Here is a 7,500-nt window from a genome sequence, read left to right on the forward strand (position 1 = left end):
TATATATATATATATTTTATTTTCTGACCTTAAGCTTGTTGGAGAGTCACCACTGACGGGCACAATACCCCTATGAATATAGAAACTCAGGTTATGTATATGATGTGGGACGAGTTTTGAGATAGTTTGGAATTTATAATTTTTTTCAGAACTTTGTGTTATTTCAAGACTCAGTCTCCACTCTAGGCTCATTTGTCCCTTCTAATTGATACTGGAATTTAGATCAACCTCTTGTGGAAATCTACTGTCACTTTGATCCTCAAGGAATTTAATAGAATATTAGAAATGTATTCCAAATATAATCTAAGAATGGTTGTTCAAAAATCCAGCCAGTATTCCTAACCTTCTTAGATAAAAGGAAAGATATTATCATAAGGCTCTTGCTCGTTCTCCTTAACGATCATCAACGACTCGGCCCTCTCTTTCATCCCCCATCTATCATCCTGTGTCTTTTCCTTTTTTCATTTTTACTTCCACAGTCAATCGTCTGCCTTGGTACGATACATCGCCCTGTGTCACTTGTCACCTCTTGCCTTTGACAAGCACTCATCACCTACCTACCTACTCTCTCTCTCTCTCTCTCTCTCTCTCTCTCTCTCTCTCTCTCTCTCTCTCTCTCTCTCTCTCTCTCTCTCTCTCGCTCTCTCTCTCTCTCTCGCTCTCTCTCTCTCACACACACACACCTCATTCATTACTTTTTCTGTGAACATTATAAAGTTCTTTTCTTCTTTTTTTTTTTTCTTGTGATTTGATGTATCCTATATTAACCGAAGGGCAGTTATAGATCTATCATCATCCATCTACGAATCAAGTGTTAGGATGGTTCGGTGCGTCACCGATATTTGTTATGCAGAGAAAATAGAATGCATGCAAGCAAGCAAGCAATTAGGAGTATGAACATGTGTATGCATGAAATGTCTTCGTATGTGTATGTATATGTACGTATATGCTCATATTGATATGTATGTATATGTGCGTATGTGGGCGTTTATGCACATATATATGTACATAAGTGGATGGGCCATTCTTCGTCTGTTTCCCGGCGCTACCTCGTTGACGCAGGAAACAGCGATTCTGCATAAGAAATACATATAAACAGAAAATCGAATACAATAAAACGTCTGTGATTTCTATTTCTTTTTCTCTTTGGATGGAACGTTTGTAAAGATGATTGTTGCTATGCACTGTTTCCCCACGTTAAGGAAATGTTGTCACATTCCTTCAGTTTCCTCTGCAACTCCTTCTTCTCCCCCAGATAACAGAAGAGCGGAGCATCGTGGTTGCACAGTAAGCAGGCTTGGAGCCCCCACGCTCTAATCTTTCACATGTGGGTAAGAGTTCGAATTCTATTCTGGGTTAGTGAGGGAGAGGGAAGAAAACAAAAACATGGGCTTGGACTTCCTAGATGGCTTGGAGTACGAGAGTCGTTGGCGGATGATGGAAGGAACTCAGAGATTTCGTTATCCCTGTGGCGAGCGAACCTAAAATCTCTATCTGGAGGTCAGTAGGAGGGACAGCCTGTAGGTACGGAACGTGTAGACACACTGGACCAGGAGTGAGTGGGTGAGGCAAACATCATATTCTTCATCAATATCGGCCACACTTGGACCCTCCATGTGTGTGTGTGGGCTACATGTGTGCCCCATCAACGTTTGCTACATGTGTGCCCCATCAACGTGGGCTATATGCGTGCCCCATCAACGTGGGTTTCATGTGTGCCCCATCAACGTGGGCTACATGCGTGCCCCATCAACATGGGCTACATGTGTGCCCCATCAACGTAGGCTTCATGTGTGCCCCATCAACGTGGGTTTCATGTGTGCCCCATCAACGTGGGCTACATGCGTGCCCCATCAACGTAGGCTTCATGCGTGCCCCATCAACGTAGGCTTCATGCGTGCCCCATCAACGTGGGCTACATGTGTGCCCCATCAACGTGGGCTACATGTGTGCCCCATCAACGTGGGCTACATGTGTGCAACATCAACGTGGGTTTCATGTGTGCCCCATCAACGTGGGCTACATGTGTGCCCCATCAACGTGGGCTACATGCGTGCCCCATCAACGTGGGCTACATGTGTGCCCCATCAACGTGAGCTTCATGTGTGCCCCATCAACGTGGGCTACATGTGTGCCCCATCAACGTGGGCTACATGTGTGCCCCATCAACGTGGGCTACATGTGTGCCCCATCAACGTGGGCTACATGTGGCTTCCATGGATCCCATCAGTGAGGATCTCCTACGTGGACCCCCATGAATGTGGGCCCCGCGACGGGCCCCCCATGCCATCAGGTTAAGTAAGACCGATGTGTTGTCCACGGGGACGAAAAAACCAAATTACCTGAGATCTTCCGAGGTCTTCCTCCAGCTGCTGCAGTGAGAGCGCTGTGTCGCCTGCTGTGCTGTGCTGAATGCTGCAGTATTTTCCCACCTGTGCTGTGCTGAACACTGTCATCTTGTCCCACCTGCGCTGTGCTGAACACTGTCATCTTGTCCCACCTGCGCTGTGCTGAACACTGTCATCTTGTCCCACCTGCGCTGTGCTGAACACTGTCGTCTTGTGCCACCTGCTCTGTGCTGAACACTGTCGTCTTGTGCCACCTGCGCTGTGCTGAACACTGTCATCTTGTCCCACCTGCGCTGTGCTGAACACTGTCATCTTGTCCCACCTGCGCTGTGCTGAACATTATATCGCGATTGTTTCCTATTGCCTCAGAAGTGGACGTCGTGTTCACAAATCAATATCTTACAGTGGCCATTGTATTCAAGTTGACTTGACTCTCTCCAGCTATACTGCATTCACTTACCAGTCCTCCTGCAGCTTCGGCTACCCTTGGAGGAGGCAGAACGTCTTCGCTCCAGCCAGGCCGAGAGAGCATTGTGCTCCTTCCCTTACCATCCTGTGCGGGACGAGGAGATCATTATCCTGACCCGCTGTTGAAACTCGAGTCTGCAGACGAGGGTGGAACCTCCTCCATTTCATTTATATACACACATCTCCTCCTCTTGTCCACACAAGGACAATGGCAGGATGATATTCCCAGACACAATGCCGAGAGAACTGTTTTCTTTCCTTCTTCAGCAAATGGGTCTAAAAAAAACCTAGAAGGAGGAATGGCTGAACCCTTCAGTAGAAGAAAAGAGTAATTTCTGTTTTCAGATACGTGAATTATTTCTGTCATACAGTAAAAAAAAAAAAAAGTAGTCATGCACGTAGCTGCCACAGTTCCTAACATGGAGAGGACTGTAATTTGAGACTTTTGTCAACAATGTTGGTAGAGGATCGTAAATGAGACGCAATAGTGCGGTTGCCAGAAGATGTGATTGTTGGAATACTAAGCAAATAATATAAGGGAGTAAAGGGAGAAGGTGAGGAAATTCAGAAAATACGGAGTGCCTGGTTCTGTACACTGGAGCTGTGCTAAAAACTGAAAGCAATAATCATGTAAAATATGTAAAGCAATGAAGACATGGAAGTATATGGTTACTGACGGCGTGTTATAGAAATGATATTAGTGGATTGCAGGAGGCGTAATCAAGTTGGCAATTAGAGCAAGCTCGTGGGAAGGTTCATGTGAGTGATAGAGTGTGGAAGCCTTTGTCTCGTAAGCTGTAGTTATACAACAGGTAGAGCAAGTATAGAGCTGGGACGTCATAGAAATGGCTTGTGCTAGTGTCGAGCAGTGGTGATGGTGAGAGGACGTGGGTGTGCGAGGGAAGAAGAGATAACACGTAAACTGATGGGTACGACAACGAGGCGAATCTACCGCTGGAGAGTAATAGGATCTCACAACATTCATAATCTTCAAAGCAATATCAAGAGTACGAAGTGGACACTGTAGGATGATGCTGACGTCAAAGGTTGCAAGAGAAGTGAGTCCATAACCAAACAAAAGAAAAGCGAGTAAGGATACGTGAGTAGGTGTGACCAAAGGTCATCGTAGCCACAGACGAACGGATGGGGATGGAGTAGACAGAGAGCGTTGTGTTGCTGCTGGTCGTGTTATAGCTGGTGCTCAATGACGGAGGAGTTCACCAGGAAGATTACGACAGATGGGAGCTCTCATGTTGGGCTGACGTGGTGGTCGCTTTATGAAGCTCTTGCGACTACAGTAATACACACATACGTAATAACGCATGTGTCTTTACCCATTTACGTCTTTCGTAAAGACTAAGACCCGCCCTTATCGTTAAAAGGTCAATTTTTAGCTTATTCTTAGCTAATTTGTTATATGGACTTCCGTGGTGTAGCGGTTAGCGTTTCTGACCATGACGCATTCACGGGCGGCCGCCCAGGGTCGAGCGCATAGGTTCGATTCTTGGTTGTGGCAATCGGTCCATAGTCAACCAAGCTGTTCATCCACCCCTAAGGGTTAGTCAGAAAAAAATGAGTACCTGTCTCAGGCTAGGGTATATATATATATATATATATATATATATATATATATATATATATATATATATATAGCGTTAATGGGATGGCCTTGACTTGGGCCTCAGATGCCCTTCCCGTCTCAGTTAACATAACAAAAAAAAAAACTCTTCTCTTCCTTGGCTATGATTTCATGTTCCAGTCCAGGTCAGGCTTCAAGGAGGACATGTGTTTGGAATTCCTGACATGCAAATAAATACTTTCGTAAGAGATACATCATATATCTTCCATATAATGTAACATTAGCCATAAACAGAATGAAGTGGATACAGTGATTAAAATACGAAACAGAAATGACACTACCCCACACTGGCCACTGTGGCTTTGTACATATGTATATATACTCATCGGAAAGCTAATGTATAAGAGGCTTACGTGCTTTGGGGATGTAGAGAGTAGCTCGATCCTCTTTTTATACCGACGCAAAGAGGCCTGAATACTTTCGCGGTGTATTTACTCAGAGTTGAAAATAACATTTTATGAAACAAAAGGTATTTCAAGCTGGTGTGGTCGTGTTGCCGGACCCCGAGTGTGGAAAGTGAGTACAGTCTTGTTAGAGAACTTCTGGCTTCAAAAGGTGTCCAACATTCCCCTGCCACTGGAAGTAGCGCAGCCTTAGGGCTGCAGGAACTTCAGGAAAAGTTGGCACAGTAAGGTTGACATGCAGTTATACAAACAAGCACATAGACACACACACACACACACACACACACACACACACACACACACACACACACACACACACACACTCATACATTGTGAAAACTGTCGTGAAATGGCAGTGTGTGTGTGTGTGTGTGTGTGTGTGTGTGTGTGTGTGTGTGAGGCCGGGTATCACACTGACAAATGGTTGGTCTGAAATGGAGAGCTTGTGTCGCGTCGTGGTCCAATGGTTTACTGTGCCGGCCTGCCACGCGATGGGACTGGGTTCGAATCTTTGACACCCAGAATTTAATCACTATCCTATATCGAGGAAGCCGATCTGAACAAAACTAAGACGATTGATATCTGAAGGAATGGTATCTGAAGTAGTTTGATCGCATAAGATCTGACATTATCATTCGTTGTATAAAGTGGATTTAAAGTAGATTCGTATGAGTGTGTGTGTGTGTGCGTGTGTGTGTGTGTGTGTGTGTGTATGAGCGCGCGTATAGAGAGGAACAGAGTTTCTCTCTCTGTCTCTCCTTCTTTCACACCAGTTCTCTGGCCTTCCCTCGCTCCTCATACATTCCACATTTCTCGTGTCTTTCATGCACGTAGCACATGACACACTCCGTACCGGGAGGGTGTGTCACGCTGTCTTTCATGCACGTAGCACATGACACACTCCGTACCGGGAGGGTGTGTCAGGCTGTCTCTCATGCACGTAGTACATGACACACTCCGTACCGGGAGGGTGTGTCAGGCTGGTACACCAGAGCGCCAGCAGGGATCCCCTCACGTCCTCCTCACACCAGTCCTGTCGCTCCACATGAAATGCCATCCAGCTTGACCCGGTCTCCACGAAGCACCTCTGGCGAGCGATATAAAACCCAGAGAGGTTCCCATTTGGCCTTAAGCTGGCGTGTGACACAGTGGCCTGGCCATCAACCCCCCCAGCAGCGAGTCAGAAGAAACTCATTATACATTCAAATGACATCATGTTTATAATGAGGTCAATATGCCCACCAGCTCTTGTGAGACCCCGGCCCCCAGCTGCCTTGTTGAAGTTAGGTTATAGTGAGGAAGATGTCGTAATGTTGTTGGTGGAGAGACTGGTGATAGGGCTAGTCCTAGTGCTGGAGATGAGGGTGAGGGTCCTAATGTTGGGGGTGTTGGTGGTGGTGGTGAGGGGTCCTAAGTGTTGGTGGTGGTGGTGAGGGGTCCTAGTGTTGGAGGTGATGGTGGTGGTAAGGATCTAGTGTTGGGATTGGTGGTGTTGGTGAGGATCCAAGCATTGGTTCCGGTGATGGAGATCACTGTGTTGGGGATAATAGAGATGGCGAAGGTCGTAATGTTGGGGTGGTGATGGTGATGGTGGTGGTGAGGGTCCTTAATGATGGGGGTGATGGGGTTATGAGAGTCCTACTGTTGGTGGTAGTGGTGGAGATTGTGAGGTTGGTCTAAGCACTGTGTTGGTGATTAGGGGGTCCTTGTGTTGGCGGTGGTGGTGCGATAGTGTTGGTGGTGGTGGATGTAGTGGCTGTGTTGCTTGATGGAGGTGGTGGCAGAGATGATATCACAAGTCTAGTGGCCTTCGTAGTATATTCTTCGATAGGGTTTTCGAATGGTTCTCTCTCTCTCTCTCTCTCTCTCTCTCTCTCTCTCTCTCTGTCTCTCTGTCTCTCTCTCTCTCTCTCTCTCTCTCTCTCTCTCTCTCTCTCTCTCTCTCTCTCTCTCTCTCTCTCTCAACTCCTACAAAATAGCGCCGACCGCTCGGAAGTGCGTGATCCCACCCAGACTTCATTGAATGCATCAGGTATGTAGCAACGCCCTGCCTCATTATGACTGGTATGAGGCACTCCAGTCTAACATTTCCCCCACCCCTCCTCCTCACTTCCACACACACACACACACACACACAGCTCCCCCCTCCACACCTCGACCCCAGTCAGTGTGCCCTGAGATCCATACTCGACCCCGCACCCTTTACCTCATGCCCTGAGATTGTGGGGGTGTGTTTGCCAAAAGGTTGGACGAAGCCGAGGAATCTACAAGACAGGCGAGCTGTCTGCTTGTCTCGTTCAAACGACTATTATTCATCATGTCTTTCTTTTTCTTTTCTTTTGTTTTGAGCCACGTTTAAAAATATGATACCCGGATGAGACGTGAGCCATTTATTATCCATACACTTGGCAACTCGCTCATGATGAGTTCATGCAAATGGCGATGGGTCCTAATTGGACAGCTACATCAACATATTCTGATGGAAACTGAAATTGCAGGGGGATGAGGACGTTTTCACTTGATTGATTCTTTTGTGGGGGGGAAACAAAACGCGCTTCATCTTTCGTGTTTATTCCCATTTCTCTCTGTCATGTTCTTCTACTTCTTGTATCTTCAGCCATCTGCATTCAAAGGCCTTTCA

Source organism: Panulirus ornatus, chromosome 20, assembly GCF_036320965.1.
Source record: "Panulirus ornatus isolate Po-2019 chromosome 20, ASM3632096v1, whole genome shotgun sequence".
In the NCBI taxonomy this organism is placed as follows: Eukaryota; Metazoa; Arthropoda; class Malacostraca; order Decapoda; family Palinuridae; genus Panulirus; species Panulirus ornatus.